Source organism: Mixophyes fleayi, chromosome 3, assembly GCF_038048845.1.
Source record: "Mixophyes fleayi isolate aMixFle1 chromosome 3, aMixFle1.hap1, whole genome shotgun sequence".
Taxonomy (NCBI): domain Eukaryota; kingdom Metazoa; phylum Chordata; class Amphibia; order Anura; family Limnodynastidae; genus Mixophyes; species Mixophyes fleayi.
In genome coordinates this window covers 11,382,195-11,403,552 of record NC_134404.1, presented here as the reverse complement: position 1 = coordinate 11,403,552, position 21,358 = coordinate 11,382,195, and positions in this window count along the sequence as shown.

Sequence of the window (21,358 nt, the reverse complement as noted above, 5' to 3'; positions counted from 1 at the left end):
AGGTGAAGGGATGTGGTCAGGAGTCTGCTGGACCCTGGAGAGATGGACAAGGAAGGCCTATAGCTCCCAGAGTGTATCTTCCAGGCCTAGCGGAGGCGGTACATGGTCTGATTCAGCTGGGTAAAGAAGGTATGGGCAAGCTAGTAAGAGCATATTGGTGTCAGACATTTCTTCTCAAGCTGGTAGAAAGGCAATGCCCTGTCTTACCGGATTAAGAGAAAATGTCAGGAAGACAAAACCAATAGAGCCATCCCATACTCCTCCTACAAATGGACTTTCTCCAGGTAAAGCAAATCCACGTCATCCAATTACCACCTTGCAGGATCCTCAAATATGTACTGGTGTACTGATGAAATATATCTGGGTAAAGGTGTATTGAAATGTTTCTAATTTATTGCTGTGTCATACTCAGGGCTTTTGTTATTTGATGTGGTATCCCTAGAGTTATAAAAAGTGATAGGGGTATTCATGTTATTGGTAATAACTGTAATAATCTTGATTAAAGTGGTTAATATCTTTGGCCACTAGTCATCCCAACTATCAAAATCATTCCTAAACTGCCTCTTAACCTGTCATCTTTTGAAATGTTTTTGACTTTTTCTTGTAATGAGTTTGTAATGGAGAGACTGTTCTAGACCTTGAGAGGGAAAGCAAATAGTGAGAAAGCAACCGAAAATGTTCGAAATACTATCTCCTGAGGTGTTACACTTACTGTTATGATGTTGGACTGGGAGAGTAAGTTATGGAACTGTAATTTCCTATGCTCAGGTTGTTTGACAGACAGGTACCAAATGTTGACGACCAGCATCACGTCTTTAGGGGAAGCAGAGAGACAGCGGTACCCATTCCATACACTTCAGAGGAGGCAACAGCTGGAGAAGGTTCCAATTACACTTGTGAATCTGTTATGGGCGACCCGATTTCAGTTAACAACACCTAAGCCAAAGACGTTGCAAAGACAGTTGTCCAGCATGAAGTAGTAGTTTTTCCTGTTTTTTTCTGTTCTGTGTTTCTCTCATCTCATTCTCTTTTCAGGACAGTCAATTGTGAAAAGGTGACAGGGGCTGGTTCAGGTAGTGATATTGAGGAGTTGGGGATGAAGGAGAAGTTGTTAGCACAGTCGGTCCAGCCCATTACTCTATTCAATTCTGGGGTAAAGGAAAAATTGGTAACCTTGGAGCTTGGAGACAGTGTGAGGGGCTATTGTCTGAGGAGTATTGCGCCTGTAAGTACCTTGACCCCATAGTTGAAGAGAGGTACATGCAGCAATGCCAGTCCAGTAATATTCAGACTTGAGCAGGCATTCTTGAGAATGATTATCATTCTTGAGTGGGTAAGGTTGTAGACCAAACAATGGGGTGGGAGGCCACTAGGGGAAAGGTAAGAAGGCTAGGTCCCTTAGTTTGGAGTCTCACAATATTTGGCAAGCTGATCACTGTTACACGTACAAAGAAACTTGAGTATTGGGAGACTGGGAAGAACGAACAGACAATAACCCGCCCCACAAGTGTTGATGAAAAACCCATTGATAATATTGGAGTGTATTTACTAACACAAGTTGAAGGAGATCATAAATTACATTGTTGATAGACATAGGATGATGTTATTGATGAACATGTATTATTTAAATGTTAATATCGAAAGGGCCGCGCTCAACCCCAAATTAGGCAAGAGCAGCAATACTCAGGAATCCCTTCCTGTAAATCACAACATATACATATACACAATGTATTGCGCTCAATTACCCAAATTGCAAGTAGACACTAATCAGTTACTAATCAATAATGGATGTGAATACATGCAAGCCGATCCTAATAATAAATAATTGTTAAAAATAGCAGAGGATAATGGTATTACCATATGTGGTCAAATGTGTGACTGATAGATGTATGGATTTGGAGCTGAGTGTCCACTAAAATATAAGACCAAACCAAATGGAATATGATGAGGTATATAGGACCAATTCTAAATAGTGATGACCTAGGTTTAATCGGCAAATGGTCATACAATGAAGTGGATTGAGAATTACAATGCAACAGCGAGATAAAACAATATAAAAATAATATAAAAACAGTCCCAGCAATAAAACAAAAAATCAATAAAAAGTCAATATTAAGTCCAAAAGGGATTCCAATATGAACCCTATGTTGGAAGTCCCAAATGATTAGATTGCTAAACTTGTTATCCAAGAACCACAGGGAAAAAAAAAGGCCAGTAATAGAAAAAACTGCTGATGGAGAAATAGGCATAAATAGCGGTAACTCGCAAAAGTCCAAGCCACAGGGTGAGTGTAATAGGGTGACTGACCGGAGGTGTCGGGATCCGGGGACCGCGGTCCAAATGTTAGACGGACGGTGGATTACCGATGGAGCCCATAAGGTATGTGAATGATGAGACGGGCAGCGTGGAGGTTGGAGTGCGCTCCAAATATTGACTTTTTATTGATTTTTTGTTTTATTGCTGGGACTGTTTTTATATTATTTTTATATTGTTTTATCTCGCTGTTGCATTGTAATTCTTTCTCAATACCATTATCCTCTGCTATTTTTAACAATTATTTATTAATAGGATCGGCTTGCGTGTATTGACATCCATTATTGATTAGTAACTGATTAGTGTCTACTTGCAATTTGGGTAATTGAGCGCAATACATTGTGTATATGTATATGTTATTATTTAAATGTTGTCTAAGCTAAAAGACATGCTTCGAAGAGATGAACATGTTAAGCATGAAGAACGGTATTAGCGTATTCTATATTGTAGATACATGGTCTATCGTACCCTATATCCTTCCAGATGATGTATTACATGTGTGGGTGAAGGGCATGCAAAAGGTTATCTCCGAGCTCCAAAGGTATATGAACCATACAAAAAGAAAATTGTTTCTAGGAATATGACTCTCTTTTATGGTAACCTGACTGAGATCTACAGACAGTTTGGTCATGCATAAAGGGTGACATACATTACTGAACAATGAAACGTACTACTGATATCCTGCAATAAAATCTTTAAGGTGATAGTTTTGTGTCCTATCAAAGGGTGGAGTTGTCAAAGTCGTATAATTGGATGAAAGAAAGTATATTGATTAATATTGTTTTACTGTGCAATTACATTCAGTACTCCACGTGTCCTGATGCAATCGCACACTAAATAACGCATGCATACACTTACACATTCACTTATATATAGTTCATATCTACTAAGGTTCCAATCCACATTTATTTATTAGTAAAATGTGTTATATTGTTAATTTATGCATATATAATACAGTAGTAAAGCTATTTATGGTTCAGGTGTTTTAAAAGGTAAAGAGTTTGGTTCTAATTAAAGCTTATTTTCATCAGCATTAACTCGGTGTGGACGCGGTAGTGATCGCATCTAGCGATCGCAAGATACAAGCAATTAGAGATTAATACTCAAAAGTATTTTTGTGTGGGTCAGTTTGAACTGGTCATTCAGAGTCAAAACATGTGAACAATGTGGTGGGGGAAGTTTCCCCTCACCTTTTGTAAGGATCAAATGAGCTGACCTATAACTTGCAAGGAACTGGAATATAATTAACCCTGGACCAATGAAGACCTCACAAAGTGTTATCTGTACACTATATACAAGCATGCTGGCCTTTGTTCTAGCTCTCTTTGATCCTGGCAACGTGAGAGCATGGCTGCATTCATTGAACCTGGATGAACCCTATATGGAAGATGTAATGTATTCGGTGCTTTTATACTTTTCTGCTTTATTATATCATCTTTAATGTGCAATAATGGGTTGCTGTAAATCCTGCTATATTTTGTAATTAAATATTTTTGTGATTTGGAACCACAAGAATCACATTGGACAATGTTTTATTTGTAAGCGATAAAATGACTTTAATAAATACTTATATGCTGGATCCAATTCTTTATCTGTAATGTAGGGAATGATCCTGTAGTGTAGAATCCTTTTTTTTAGCATAGTGTAGGTTTTCTGTAGTATAGTGTATTTCTATCCTTTGCTGTAGTGTAGTGTAATATATATTATCTGTAGAGTAGTGTAATATATATAAATATATATATATTTTCTGTAGTGTATCCCTATAGAAATTTCATATGTAGTGTAGTGTGTCCCTATTAACCCTTTCCTGTAGTGTAGTGTGTTTTCTGTAGTGTAGTGTAGCGCTCGTTGCCCAGTGGCAGGCAGGCAGAAGTGGGCCAGGGAGAGTTCCGGGTCTGACTTTTATAGCCCAGACCCGGAAACTCCCACCCTCCCCAGCGGCAACGTATGTGTGGTAATTCACCATGCACACGTGGACCTTGTGTGTGGGCCAGGGGTGATGCCATCACTCATGGCGTCCTCCCCTACTGTGTGTGTGCCGACTTGAGTCGGCACACACAGTGGGGTTCCTTGTTGTGATGGCGCATGTGCAGTAGGAGCATCTATGCATGCGCCAAGATCGGCACGTTCTCTGTTCACGTGTGCATGTGCGCACACCATAGGCCCTTCCTTCCCGAAGTCGCGCAGCCAATCTTTTGAGTTCTAAACCAAACCAAGTGGAATTTTCTGAAATCTCACTCTCAGGAGTATCTGGATGGGCACCTAGTCGCTTCTATGCGGTCACTGGTGTTCTTCCCATTTTTGCTGCTACATCAACACCTAGAGTGGGAGAAAGAGTACAATATGCTCCTCGAGGAGTGTCCCTCTTTGAGCACAGTCAGTTTTATATACGGTACAAGATGTAATCAGGGTGGGGCTCTAGGATTTTCCTTTACTTACATTTTCGTTCTCAATGATCAGTTAAAACCATCTTTTTTTTTTTTTATATTATTTGGAAGGGGCATGATTTCTCAATCTACCTATCTCAATGAGCACAGGAGCACTCTATTGAGTTATAGAGGCTTTCGTGGTTTTCACTTGATCAACGTGGACCCAGAGAAATTTACGTCTTCTCGTGAGTCTTTCTTTGTAGTCAATGGCCTTTGTACTTTTAGCATTGTATCACCCAGGATTTCAAGGACCTGATATGGTCCCTCCCAGTTTGCATCCCAGAAACCTGCTTTTCAGGAGGCATGGGAGTCTCCCCCTGTAGATAGGGTTTGTTCAGCCGGATGGCTGCGCATGAGAGAAGTTCTTTCAGGTTATTTTGCACCTGTTGTAAGAACACATCTCTGGCAATCACTTCTTTGATGGGGTTTGACAACTGGGGTTCATTTGGGAAACAAAGTGGCATTTTGCGACCAGTCATTAGCTTAAATGGAGTGTTCCTTGTTGTAGTTGCTTCAGTTGCCCGAATACCCATCAGTATTGCAGGCAGAGCTGTCACCCAAGAGGAGCCCTTCTCTAACAATGTCTTGGTCAAACGAGATTTAATTGTTCGATTCATTCGTTTTACTATTCCTGCTGACTGGGGATGATAAGGTACATGAGTTCACAAAGCGCTTTCATGACCTTGCTAGTAAAGTGTGTTCTTCCCTGATCAGATTCAATGATCCTGGAAATTCCCCAACGTGACAGAATCTGTTCTCATAAGACCCTTGCTGTGGTAGAAGCAGAGTCATTTACAGTTGGAATGGCCTCAACCTATTTTGAAAATATATCCACTACTACCAAGGCATATCGACAATTGCGACTGCCAGGTGGTAGTGGTCCTATAAAATCTATCTGTTGGGCAGCCCATGGTTTTTCTGCAGGGGGCACAGGCTGTAGAACCGGCTTGAGAGCTGGAGCTCTGAGGTTCACTTGTGCACACACAAGATACTGTTGTGTGACAATTCTGCCCTTTGTGCTGACAGGTGACCAGGTAATTTAACAAGACTCTGAAGCCCTGTAGTCTTATCCAAGACTGCATAACCTGTCACATATTTCCCATCCGTGTGAGACCGAGACCCATCAACAAGATTCGGTCATCCGGATCATCCCTCAGCAGCCTCTTGCAGGGCCATCTTAACAACATTATGGGCCCCCGGGCAAAGCAGTGCACCGGGGCCCCTATATATATATATATATATATATACAAATATATATATAGATAGATGTATAGAGATATAGATATAGATATATAGAGCTAGAGATAGATAGATGTACTTGCTCAGTGACCCTTGAAGGTTTTTTTTGCAGGTTTTCTCTTTTGCAGGATTATTTATTCTAATTAAGAGCCCTGCCTATGGGGCCCCCTTGCCCGTGGGGCCCCCGGGCACCTGCCCATTGTGCCCAATGGAAAAGATGGCCCTGGCCTCTTGCAGTCAGCACTCCAAAGTAATAATCTCGGTCTCTTTCAAAGTCTTATCCTCGCGCAATATTACCACTACCGATTAGCAAAACAGTGATGGTGTCCCGCAGCCTGGGTTACTGGCTCATACCGACCCTGTCCTGGTAGGGTTTCCTCCAGCAGCACCTCGATGCCTGGCCCAGAGTCCTTTTCACTGATGTCTTGTACACCAGGATCCTCCAAGCTAGAATTCTCCTCTCCCTATATTCTTCCCTGTATTCACAGGAAGTAGGGTCAAATGTCTCAAATCTCCCCCTTACAGCAGGGACACTTTAGCTGCTAGACATACTGTCCCTGTTACCTTGATTATACAATAGAATGGCTTAACTCAATAAGCTATTCTGGCTGGATACACTAAACATTGCAGCAGGGAATAACACTGTACGCTTACATGAAACAATAACACTTTTGACACATTGTATCAGCAGTGTTACGCCATCTGAATCTGTGATAAATTTTGATACAATAACATTTATATTGATACATTTCCCAATGCTATTTCACCCAATATATTTTTGTGGAAGCACATTGCATATCATTTAGAAGTTCTAACCTTATTACTTCTCAGATTACCTGTTGACCTAGCTAATTAACATGGGCTGCCAGCAGTGTACACAAATACAAAGATATGCTATGTAAACTGGAATATTTCTCACTTTGGATTAGACCCAGAGGCTCTAGATCTTTGTCTATCTTATTTATCCTTATATGATCCATGGAGTTTGTTTCAGCCTACTACTAAATTTTATTTGGTTTTTATACAAACGTCCAGCAGACATATTCTAGGTTGGACTATTATGAAAATTATAATCTGTCTACAGCCCACCAAGGTTACAAACTACATAGAATAATGTCTGTCTTGCCATGGATTAGACTTTTAAATTACAGATTCTGACAGGGACACAGAGGAATTCCCACACGGACATGCGCAATTACGCAGATACGATCACCAGTCAAAGAATTAAAGACTTTAAGAAATCAAAAATTTGAATTATATTTGGTTTTGATGATAAACAATATGAGAAGATGCTGCTTGACTTGTAGCACCCCATAGAGCTCTCATGGTCAATTGCATGACTCCCAAAAAAGAGAGGGATTGAATTACAGTCCAGGCATAGTGTCTGTTCAGGTTGAAGAAAAAGTGAAGTCTTCCCATACTGTGTTAAAGTACTCCCAATGTTTCTGGCTCAGAACCAAATACATTTAATTGTGTATTATAAAATACATAGGATTAATGATGATAAGCATTGCTCATGACACCCCTCAATGGTTTATACTTTAAAGGAATTTTTATTATACAACTTTGTGGCAAAAACACTAAAAACAGACTGTGTATTTTATTTATGGGGCAGCATGGTGGCTCAGTGGTTAGCACTTCTGCCTTACAGCACTGGGGTCATGAGTTCAATTCCCGACCATGGCCTTATCTCTGAGGAGTTTGTATCTTCTCCCTGTGTTTGCGTGGGTTTCCTCCGGGTGCTCCGGTTTCCTCCCACACTCCAAAAACATACTGGTAGTTTAATTGGCTGCTATCAACTTGACCCTAGTCTGTCTGTCTGTGTCTATCTGTGTGTGTGTTAGGGAATTTAGGCTGTAAGCCCCAATGGGGCAGGGACTGATGTGAGTGAGTTCTCTGTACAGCGCTGCAGAATTAGTAGCGCTATATAAATAAATGGTAATAATAATTCACAAACCTTCACATATTGTCCCTGGAGAACTTGTATGATGGCCTCACCGGTTTTGGGTATGATCAGACCCAGGGTCGCCAAGAGAAATTTGAGGCCCCGGAACAGCAACTTTCTGAACCTTCCCCAATCGAACATAGTAGGAGAAGGGTTGTGTTGTTACTGGATTTTTGTATGGATACTGGAATGTTGGGACCTGTTTGGAAAATGTATAGGTAAATGAAATATGAAAAACCGAGCATTAGGTGAACATAGTACATAACACAGATCTAAGAGTGTAGTAAATAGTATGTGAGGAATTCATGCCCCTCATTAGGCCATCAAGGGGCCATTACATTTTAGTTCCCTGACCAGTTGCTATGGAGTTTGTTATTGTGTGGTTCATTACCTGCCCACAGGAAGTACTTATGAAGTAAAGGCAACATCTTGTTGAAAAAGCACCTCATGGGTTAAATCCCATTTCCACACGAGACTCAGGATTTGGACAATTAAAAAAAAAGAAAGGTAACACCCCTAGACCTGTATCTAGGGGAATTATTGGGTGCTTTAACAGGTGATATAAATATTAATAATCATAAAAAGAGGATATTATGAATGATCCCTTACAATTTTTCTATAGGCCAAGGGGTGAATAACAAAACTTTTATTATCTATAATAAGGATAATGGAAGCAATGAAATGGCAAAATAGACAGAAAAATAGCTGCCCTCTTTCAGATTAGTGTGTACCAATCCAATAACAGAAAGGCAAAACTTTAAAGGAAATGAGGGTGCTTATATTCTTGTCTTTACTAAACACCGACCAACCACAATGTAATAAAAACAATTTTATTAAATTAGTATAAAATGTAATAAACCATCATTATGATAACATATAACAATCCAACTTGTATAGCAAAACAGCACTATTTCTATTAAAAAACTCACTCCAATTTTGTAGTGATCCGAAGGTGCAAACTCTGGATTAAATCCTTATTGGTTTAACAAAGGATCCAGGAATGTCCAGTTGAAATAACTCTGAAGAATATACTTTAGTATAAATCCCACTACTGACTGATTGCAGACTGTATGATTAGTGTCCTTCAAACACTGTTTCTAAAAAATGCTCTAATCCTCTTAATGTATGACAGCTTGAATGAAGGCAATATAGCAGCTTAAACAAGAGACTAATTCTGTAGTGTAAAGGTTTGTGGTGTTCATGGAGGGTTACAGCTCACACATGCAGCATTCCTAGACTTGCACTCTTCACAATCTTATCTCTCTAGCTGCCAGTTTGTATAACAGATTACCAGGCTGTCAAACAATGGCTGCTCTGACTCGCAGCTCTTTATAGGCCAATATCTCTGTTGAACATGGGGAACAAGAGAGCTAGAAAAAGTATATTTTTTATAGTCCACAGTTTTGTGAGAAACGAGGTGCAGACTGTTTAAGGTGATTTTAATACCTTGTTTCATCACAATTATTATTATTATTATTATTATTATTATTATTATTATTTATTTATAAGGTGCCACAGATTCCGTAGCGCCGGATACAGAATCAAGCAACAAATAGATAGGTAATACACATAAGTAACACAGATGAGTGTGAGTAATGCTATGGGGACTCACATGGAGCACGATGGCTAAGTGGTTAGCACTTCTGCCTTACTGTGGTCATGAGTTCAATTCACTACCAGGGCCTTATCTGTGTGGAGTTTGTCTGTTCTCCCCATGTTTACGTGAGCTTACTCCCACACTCCAAAAACATACTGGTAGGTTAACTGGCTGCTAACAAATTGACCCTAGTCTGTGTGTATGTGTGTTAGATAATTTAGACTGTAAGCCCCAATGGGGCATGGACTGATGTGAGTTCTCTGTACAGTGCTGCAGAATTAGTGGCGCTATATAAATAAATGGTGATGATGATGATGGAGGGTAGTAAAATACATGACAGGACGTACAAGGGAGTCAGGCAGTAGCCACACATGAAACAATAAGTAAAGAGGACCCTGCTCGTGAGAGCTTACATTTTAGAGGGACAGGTGTTGAGAGACAGGAAGACCAGGAAAATGGAGATGGCAGGTGAAGGAAGAGGAGGTGATGGATAAGATGGTCAGGAGTTAGTAGGATAGGCGAGCTTTAAAGGTGAGTTTTGAGTGAGTGTTTGCAGGACTGAAGATTGGGCAAGTGACGAGTGAGGGGGGTAGGGAGTTCCAATGAATGGGGGCAGTACGACAGGTGGGCATTGGAGGAGGTAGTGAGAGTTGAATTGAGATGGAGGTCAGAGGCAGAGTGGAGTGTTCGGGTAGGTATGTACCTCGAGACAAGGTCAGAGATGTAGGAGGGAGAAGTGTTAATAAGGCCTTTGTAAGTTAGAGTAAGGAGTTTGAACTGAATTCTGAAATGGGCGGGAAGCCAATGAAGGGATTTATGCAGTGAAGTAGCAGAAGAGAAAAGACAGGAGAGGAAGATGAGCCAAGACGCAGCATTCTGTATGGATTAAAGGTCAGCAAAGTGTGAGGCAGGAAGGCCAGTGAAAAAGAGGTTGCAATAGCAAGACAAGAAATGATGAGTTAATGGACCAGGATTTTGGTTGCTTCCTGAGAGAGGAAGGGATGGATTTTCATGAAGTTACGGAGGAAAAAGTGGCAGGATTTGGTGAGGGTCTGGATATGAGGGATAAAGCTGAGGGAAGGGTCTAGGGTGACTCCAAGGCAGCAGGCTTGGGTGACAGGAGACAGAGTTTGTTGTGAACCAAGACAGAAATATTGGGGGGGACAGCAACATTGACGGGAGTAAAGTTGATGAGCTCAGATTTGGAGATATTGAATTTGAGAAAGCACTGTGACATCCAGGTAGTTACAGTTGAGAGACAGCTAGATACTTCGGATAGGAAGTTAGGAGCTAGGTCAAGGGAGGAGAGAAAGATTTGCATGTCATCAGCATGGAGGTGATATTGGAGGCCAAATGATTGAATAAATTCACAGAGAGAGGTGGTGTAGAGTGAGAAGAGCAGAGGGCCAAGGACAGAGCCTTAGAGTACTCCAATAGAAAGAGGAAGACTGGGGGTGAAGTCAGAAGCGGAGAAACTCAAAGAGTGGCCAGAGAGCTAGTAGGCAATCCAGGATTTAGCTGTTTTGCGAAGACCTAGGGAGTGAAGGGTGGCAATGAGAAGAGAATCATCGATGGTGTAAAAAGCAGCAGAGAGGTCGAGGAGTACAAGAAGGGGGATGTGATCTTTGGACTTAGCTGAGAGTAAGTTATTAGTTACTTTAGTGAGAGCAGTTTCAGTTGAGTGAAGGGGATGGAAGCCAGACTGGAGAGGGTCTAGAAGAGAGTGGGAGGAGAGAATGTCAGTCAGACGATTGAAGACAAGCTGTTTGAGAATTTTAGAAGCAAAGGCAAGCCGAGATATGGGGCGATAGTTGGAGATAGAGGATATGTCAAGAGATGGTTTCTTGTGAATAGGGGAGATGAGAGCATGCTTGAAGGTCAAGGAGAAGATAACAGTGGATAGAGAGAGGTTAAAGAGATGAACAAGGTGACGACAAGCATTGAAAGAGAGAGAGTGGAGGAGCTTGGAGGTGACAGGGCCAAGAGGACAAGTTGTGGAAGAAGAGGAGGAGAGAAGAGTGAGGATCTCAGACACAGTTACTGGAGGGTAAGAGTCAAGGGTGACAAAGTAAGTCATAGAGAAGACAGGTGACGAGAGTGGTGTGTCTGGCGATAGCAGATATAATTGTAGACATAGTCAATCAGTGATGGATGAAGGGGGAGTAGGTGGGAGAGGACACAGTGAAAAATAAAAAGTGGCGTCTGGGTTTATTGGACAGAGAGGATATAGTTTTGTTTAGCAAAAGAGCGGGCAAAATAGTAGAAGAAAAGGATAAATTTAAAGTGCCAAACTGACAATGACATTTGCTCTCTTCAGTCAGTACATACATAAAACAAGTATTTCTGATGGGGTAATAGAGGCCCTTTTTATGCCATTTTGTTATGTCAAACACCTATATTTGTGGAATTTAAAAATAGATATATAGCACAGAAGTGCAAAGATTTGTATAAGTGAGAGCCTTATCAAGGCCGATGCAAGGATTCTCGGCTTTCTAGGCAAAACTTCAACCTACTGCTCCCTCCCAATACCCACTACCATCACATACTTGACTTTTGTAAAATAAAAATAAAAACTTTCACCTCCTCCTGTATGGCAGGTAAGGCTGCAGTCCTGATGCACTGATATCTGATGCAGAATGCTGTCCCAGGGACAAACACAGGATTTCTTGAGGGGGGCGGGGGAAGTCCAAAATCTCTGATTTAAAACAAAGCAAAAAAAAACAAAAAAAAACTTGGCACTAAGTGCTGGCAACAGCCCTACTGTGAGGACTGTAGTGGGTTCTGAGAAATCAATTAGGCAGATTTTTGCAACACAACTTTATTTTAGTAACAGGTTATGCGGATATACAGTTCACCAGATGGATTCTAAAAGCCTCACAGAGATAAGCATGCAGTCGCAGGGTCTCAGATGAGTCTTCCAAGAATCCTGGCCATTCGGTCTAGATGTTAGTCTCTACTGTAAGGTAGCTCCAACACAATGCCCTTCTGCTTTTGGCAGATATGCAAAGTCATAAAGCTACGGATTTCTATGGAATCAGGATCACAGTCCATAACTGGGATGGAAACGCAGTTGCTGGTCACCAATCCACACACACATTTCCAAATTCCAATCACAGGTTATATTCACCTCAATATTCCCACAGTGGTGGGGCTAAAGTATTGAGTGGACTGGTGGTGGTAGTCAGGCTATGCTAGGTGGACAGGTGATAAGGCCTATTCTGTAGGTGCTCTCCCTCAGGTTGGTTTGTGGATCGTTGATTCTCTGTGGAGAGGGTGCCCATGAGTCTAATCTATGTAATTCATGGAACAATGACATTGCTGTTTGAACATGATAAACTTCATAGCAATATACATGCATATGCTAACCATTTAACCCAGACGTATCTTTCTCTCCTTTGTCTAATTTAATAAAACCTCACCTAGCGACATTTAAGAATAACCTGTGGAGATTATATTAACTTCCCTTATAATATAAATATGCAAGAGATACAATAGCATATGTTAGCCAAGCGAACAAGAACTACAAATCATAATAAAATGTATAAGGCAACGAGAAGATAAAAATCTGTAAAACACAGATGGGATCACAAGTATTGCTGTTAGTTAATCATAAAAGTACAACAACCAAATTGCGCTGCCTTACACCTACCTCTCTCCCCACACGTTGCACCAGTACCACCGCACTCCTCTCCACACATTACATGCAGGGGCTGGCTGGAAAAGTTTAGCCTAGGGAACAAAGACACAGCTCTGGCACATGAGCAACAGCCCATAACTGGTAAATCCAAACCCAAATCCATGCTCATTAATAAGCCCTCATCATTGATCAATTGACCCCCTTAAAAAAATCATTAACCAAAATCATTAAATACCTCATCATTATCATAATAATCTCTTAAAAAAACATCAACCTGCCCATTATCAATTAACCCCCATCATTACAAATTAATTAATCTCATAATTAATTAACTCCTCCTTATAGTGAATAAATCCTTTAATATAATTATTAAAACCCCTTCAACATCATGAACTCCTTTATAACCATATATTATAAACTCTGGCAGCCCCATAATTAATTAACCCCAACATCAATATTAAGACCATTCATTTTAATTAAACCCCTTAATCATTAGCTACCACAGCCTGATAAAAGTACCCCATTAAGATCAGTAACCCCCTCACTGTCATAATTAACTCCCAATTATCTTGCCTAACCCCCTCAACATTAACCTACCATTAATTACTTTAATTACTTCCTCTATCCACACTTACTAGTTGCTGATCTATCATTAGTCAGAGGGGAGCTGATTACATATCAGTTCCTTTCTGTATACTACACAGTGTGTCCTGTAGTCTGGAGTGGAGGGATGTTCTATAGCTGACTGTGAGTGAATGGCCAGCAGAGGGGGTGCTAAAGACTGGGTGCTGCATTATTAGGCTGCTCGACCCTTACCTTGAAGAACAAGAGGGAGAGTGATTATGCCAGAGCTACCAAAAATTCCTTTCACCAGGCCTTGATGGTGCCCCCCGAAAGCATTGCACCCTAGGCAACTGCCTTATAAAGACTGAATACAGGTGAGGTCTTTTAGTGCCGACTGACGTGACCTTTAGCAGTGCTGATTGCAGTAAGTTGCAGTAAGTCACTGGAATTGTGGTAGAACCTCACAGTGGTCCCACATTTAGGAGCAGACTCCAGACCCTTTAGGCTTGGCAGGAAACAGCCTGAAAAATGTGATGAGTAGAGCAGGTGTGTGAACATCAGTCGACTTAATCCAAAAGCAGTCCTCAGGACCGAAGCCCTTGCAGTGCACCAGGTATTGCACATCTGTGGGATTCATTGATCAACTGAATGATGTATTTCTTGTGATCCTCGATCTGCAATTTGGGCCTTGGAAATAGTTAATTCATTATCAGTTTCAGAAGGGAGATGTGAAAACTGTGTGGATCCAAAAGGAAGGTTGTAGCCATAGCATGTATGCTACCTGACATTCTTCAGATTCTGTATGGACTGATGCACTTAGGCACCAGTTTGAATGAAGGTATCTTCAGAATGATTCTGTATGTGGAGAACTACATTTTATGGTCCACTGATAGCACTTTCCCGTCTCCTCTTATCCTTAAACACGTTTCTCTAGGTACCCCATATTCAGTTGCTTCTGAGCTTCTTCCAAAGTTTTGGAGATCCGGCATGTGTTTTTCCACAGAAAGAACCCTAGAAGTTGTGTGGGAATATCGGTGGACACTGTGGGTAAGGTAGAAGGGGACTATAAAACAATATTAATCAATATACTTTCTTTCATCCAATTATTCGACTTTGACAGCACCGCCCTTTGATAGTACACAAAACTATCAGCTTAAAGATTTTATAGCAGGATCTCAGTAGTGCATTTCATTGTTCTGTAATGTATGTTCCCCTTTGTATATGACCACACTGTCTGTAGATCTCAGTCAGGTTACCATAAAAGAGAGTCACAATCCTAGAAGAATTTTTCTTATCTAATACCGTTACTTTATTTTCCCACTGGTTTGTGGCTGATCAAAAGTATGTAACTTACTATCACTGCTCATACATTATAAAGTTATTACCAATAAAATGAATACCCCTATCACCTTCTATAACCATTGGGATACCACATCTACTATTTTCCCACTGGTTTGTGGCTAATCAAAAGTATGTAACTCCCAATCACTGCTCATACATTATACAGTTATTACCAATAACATGAATACCCCTATACCACCTTTTATAACTCTAGGGATACCACATCGAATAACAAAAGCCCTGAGTATGACACAGAAATACATTAGAAACATTTCAATAAATCTTTACCCAGATATATTTCATCGGTACATCAGTATATACTTGAGGATCCTGCAAGGTGGTAATTGGATGAAGTTGATTTGTTTTATCTGAAGAAAGTCCACCTGTAGGAGGGCTATGGGATGGCTCTATTGGTATTGTCTTCCTGATATTTTTTCTCACTCAGATAAGACAGGACATTGCCTTCCTACCAGCTTGAGAAGAAATGTCTGATGCACACCAATATGCTCTTACCAGCTTGCACATACCTTCTTTTACCCAGCTGAGTCAGACCATGTGTTGCCTCCGTTAGGCCTTGAGGATACACTCTGGGAGCTACAGGCCTACCTTGTCCATCTCTCCAGGGTTCAGCAGACTCCTGACTACATCCCTTCGCCTTCCAGACTGTTTATTCTTCAGGCAACACAAATCTCATATATTTTAATTAATTTATGTGTGTGTATAATTTAAAACAATACAACGAAAATCATAACAAAACATTGATTTGTTGGTTGTCACATAAAACCCTGCTGTCCATTTGACAGCTATGTCGCCCTGTTGTGAAAGTCATGTACAGTCATGTGTATAAGTGTGAACTTAACTAACAGCTACTTCAGTTGGTAACTGTGTCAATGTCACAAGTCCTCCATGTAATGTGAGTTCTACTTATGTACTACCATTGCTATAAAGAGTTCTTCAGTCACCTCAATGTCGCCCCCTATACTAGAAAAACACTGAAGACCAATGTATATCAATTTACTTACCCTCTACCAAATTACATGCCTTTTTCAATCGCACACGTTCAGCTTCTTGGCTAAATGAGAAGGGCAAAGGGGTCCATTTCTATAACACTTTAGTCAATTATAACAATATCCAGTACATGTCTGTCTAACGGTGAAAAATATAAAAACATGAAAATTTTAAATTTTCTAGGGTTTCACTTATGTCAGGTCTTGTGGCAAAATTCCTACTCCAATATTCTACACAGAGATGCATATCTGTATGTCTAACCTCCAGCGAGTCCTCTGTCTCCTACCACCCTTTGTGCATATATAGGGGCACACACCCCTAGCTACTTCCGTGACTATGTCAATGTAGTTTGTGTACCTCTGATTCTGTCCAATGTCACAAATGTCTTATAATTGAGACCATGTCTACGTGTTTTTGTATCTCTTTACAAGAAAAGAGTGAGATACTGACAGAGATGTAAAGACTGAGAAATAGGAGAGCAACAAATAATAACAGCAAAAGGGATTTGCAGACAAACAGAAAAGCAGAGAAGCAAAGAAGCAAAGAATGAGATTTTACAGCAAAATGACAGCTGGATTGGACACTATGGGAAATTCGTTCTACTTTTCCACTAATTCTCTTAGCTATTCACTAAACTATGACCCCTCCCCATTCTTCTCAAGTTTAATTGGGAGCTGTCACCGATCCAATCCAGTATCGTCCATCGTTAGCTCGTATGGAACTCGGTATAAAATGATCACACTACCTATATACCTTTGCGATAGACTCGTAACTTTAATGAAGAAATGCAAAGTTAACCCATTGTGACCCATACTCTATATCTCTCATGTGTGTCCTCCTGAAATACATAAAACAACATTAGAGCGAAGTATGTGCACACTTCATATTAAATAATAAATCTCAACCAAATAAATTAACATTTATCTTTCAAGGGAAGCTTTGTACTCCTCCAGCAATCCCTTTAATCACTAAGTATGTATATTTTGTTGTCCTTATCTACAGAAAAAGGGGAACAAAACACAGTCAGTCTCAAATAACAAAGAAAAATAAACATTTTCATTCCTTACCATCGACCAGCGACAGGAGAGTAAATACAAGATAAAATGATACAAACAGCAAAAAGAACATAAACATTTAGGTTAATTTCTCTCTAACCCTGAACAATGACACTTACCATAGATTAATATTTACCCTGCATGGTTGTAGGATTACAGGTATGAGTTGGCTATTGTTCTCCTGCAAAGCATTTGCTGCTATGAGGTGTGCGGGCAGCTGTTGAGAAACCTCTGAGACTTGTGTGCGCCTTCTCTGTGGGTATCTATGTGATTCCCCCTTAGGTGGCCCAAGTTTCATTGCTTCCACTCTAGTCCTTTCTGTACAGTTCTTTGCTAGGTGTCCTGTTTTAGTGCATCTAAAACACTTCCTCAACTCATGTTGTTTCCTTTCCTTATACAAGGTGTTATTATACTGTGGTTGTGTTTGCAGTCCCTCTAGTGTTTGGATACTTACCATCATTAACCTATCAGTTAGTGCCTCTTTCTGTTTATTTATATTTCTATCATGTTCTATAGCTGACTCCCTGAGAGCATCTACTGTGATCCCTCTCCAGTTTGGTAATGAAGTTTGCACCCTGATTTTCAAATTTTCCCTGAGGCCATCCATTAAGACTGAAACAGCTAACTCCTTGTAGTGCACTTCATCCTTTATGTCTGATAACCCAGTGTATTTAGCCATCGCTATCAGAGCTCTAGAAAAATAGTCTTTGCGTTTAATATTTTCCTGATTATCATCATCTGTTAAGGACTTCTCTTCCTCCAACATACAATCCTCAACAAACTTTTGTATATCAGTATTGAGAGAAAGACAGGCCCTCAACACCACTCGCCAATCTCTAATAGTTGGCTCATGTGCATTACCTAAATCTCTAACAAATTTCTGACATTTGGACAAATCTTTTCTAGGATCTGGGAAATCAGACATAATTGAACGTAGCTCAGATGTAGTCTATGGACAATGCATTGCTACATGTTTTATGGGAACTACACCATCTTTGTCCACCTTCCCATTGGGAACTGCTATTGTGGATTCATTTTCTTCTGAAACGTTACCTTTAATATGGCTCATTACAGCATAAAAATTACTAGTTACATTTTCAACATTTTTGGTATCGGCTGTACTTACTACCCCAACTGCATTTGGCGGCGGGGCGCGCTTGCACTCAGCTCTCCACGTTTTGCAATGCTTACTTCCGCTGTGTGCGCACTTTGTGCCATACCTACTTCCGCTGTGCACACGCTGCCTTGCCACGTGTTCCCTTCTCGTTGCCACAATTTTAAACAGTCATCATGTTTAATTCTCGTTTCTGTTGATTTAATCAACCATACTTTATCTGTAACATTATTCAACACCTCTGAATCAAAAATACTGATCTTTGGAAAAGTTCTCACACAATCTTGGGTCATTTTGACCCATTTGTCGAAATATGCCGTTGCGTATGCACCATATTTCTTAAACATAAGAAACCTTGCCGAACCAATCGGCCCTTTGTTAGCCAGCACCTCATCAACCATTTATAACGTTTGCTAAGAAAACTGTTTCCACCTTGTACCTTGTATACTAACTATTCACACCGTATACTACTTCAACTCACCATATACTACTTCAATTCACTGTGTACTACTTCCATTCACCTTATACTACCTATTCACTGTATACTAACTATTCACACCGTATACTACCTATTGTCACCGCATACTTCCTATTCACACTGTATACTACCTATTGTCACCGTATACTACCTCTAATCACCGTATACTAGCTCAATACTCTGTTCTCTTTTCAACAGTAAATCAACTTTTCTGTTTATAATCCCACAATAAGCACCTTTGTTTTCTGCACAGAAAATCAATTTCCCAAACAATAGTAATATCTTTTCAGAGGCTTTAACAAGTGATTATACTATACATATATAACAGACTATCAAAGCGACTGTTTAAACACGTGGCAACAATACCGGAAGTACACATCCGCAATGCAGGAAATACACATACGCTATGCAATGCAACACATTTAAAACGCAAACTGACAATACAAAGAAACAGTTTTCTTTCTTTTCCCTAGATTCAAGTTATCGCTCCTTAGATTATGCAAAAACGGACATTCGGTTTCACAACACAGAATGATAAACAGGTTTTGAACACATTGTGTTCTTACCCATATATTACGCGTGTCCACCCTTTGTTGAGGAACCGAAATCCGGGGGCTTTGCAAATCGTCCGGTAGCATAACCTCCACTGATGAGCCCCCAAATTGTTAAAGTTATTTCATCATTACAATAACCATTGTCTCTGCGATTTGTGTGGTTCCAAAGCATAAGCAATTTATTTAGCAAAATCAATAAGAATAACAGTTAAAAAAATAAGTACAGATGATACATACGCTGCGCGGTGCTGCGCTCTGCTGGATTCAGCTATACAGTCCTTCAGTCCTGAAGACTGTGGTCAGAGTGACTGCAAGCTGTTTCCAGCGAGCAATATATATACATTTGGGGCCTGATTCATTAAGGAACTTAAATTAAGAAGTTTCTTATTTAAGTCTCCTGGACAAAACCATGGTAAGTACTGTTTCTTTCCACTGAAGCTGATCATCCTGAATGCGATTATTAAACTGAATGCAAATTGTGATGGGTCCCTGCAAATTAGCTTTGTCTTTAATGGAGTCCATCAATCCCCTCAGAAAGGAGATGAGTAGTAATTGGTTGTTTCATCTGGTTCTTGCTGACAGAGTCCAGATTTCAGTGGCATACTGGGAAATTGTGCAAGCACATTGCTCTATCCAGGGCAGTCGTGTGTAAAGTTCAAGATCAGTTGCAACATTGCCAAAAACTCCTTGCAGTTACCCAACAAGGTATTATCATTCTTGTTGAAAGGCGTGGCTAGGGCCAAAGCTTGACATGTCCCAGTTTGATCTGCTCTATTGGGAATGATGCTGCTTGTAGCTCAAACTGTAGTTCAGAAATCATCTGCATCTTTCGGGTTGTTATTGAAATGCAAGGATGCAGCAATTTCAGGGAAATTTCACTCCAGGGCAAAAATCAGATTATGTTGTCAAGTGATTGAGTTATACTTTCTTTCATCCAATTATTCGACTTTGACAGAACTGATTGTTGAAAGTGATTTCGTTTAGCCCCCAATAGTCGATTCAGAGTCTTAGGGAACCATCCTTTTCCGCCACAGAAAAGAATCATTCACCGGTCAGAGGAATGAGCTCTGTGATGAACCCTCACGAGTTGAAAAACTGGGGTATGATACATTTACCCCATGGAGTTTGTATGTTCTTTCCGTGTTTGCGTGGGTTTCCTCCATGTGCTCCGGTTTCCTCCACAGTCCAGAACCTAAAACATACTAGTAGGTTAATTGGCTGCTATCGCATTGACCCTAGTCCGGGTGTGCATGTTAGGGAATTTAGACTGTAAGTTTGAATGGGGCATTGACTAATGTGAGTGAGTTCTCTGTACAGCGCTGCAGAATTAGTGGCGCTATATAAATAAATGATGATGATGATCTCTTAATGTTTTCTTATAAATTAACACCAGATAGGATATAGTTGTCTATGTATGTACAAATGTGTGCTCAGGAGCAGCCTGAGTATATGATCATGTGTCAAACCCTTGCAACAATACAAGAGGCCATGGCACCAGCAACAGGAGAAGTACAGAATAAGTAGAATGCACTCAAGTAGAATGTTTCATGTCCGTCTCCCTCGTATGACCTTGTTGTCATGTCTGAAGCTGAATGTTCTGCTACCTCATGCTGTTAATGCTAGCTGAAGACCATTCATTGAGAGATGTAGTTATGCTTAATTTAATTAATGTCACTGTTATTATCTATATCTGTCATATTATGTATTGTAACCTGTATGTCATATCTGTAAGATAACTATCTAGTGTAAAGGAATCTATGGTGCTTTAAAAAGAAACAATGATGACGATGTTGACGACAATGATTGTATACTTTGTGGGCAGCACAGTGGCACATTGGTTAGCTCTTCTGCCGCACAGCACTGGAGTCATGAGTTTGATTCCCGACCTCTGGCCTGTGTGGAGTTTGTATGTTCTCCCCGTGTTTACGTGGGTTTCCTCCGGGTGCTTCAGTTTCCTCCCACACTTCAAAAACATACTGGTAGCTTAATTGGCTGCTATCAAATTGACCCGAGTCTCTCTCTCTTTCTGTCTGTGTGTGTGTGTTAGGGAATTTAGACTGTAAGCCTCAATGGGGCAGGGACTG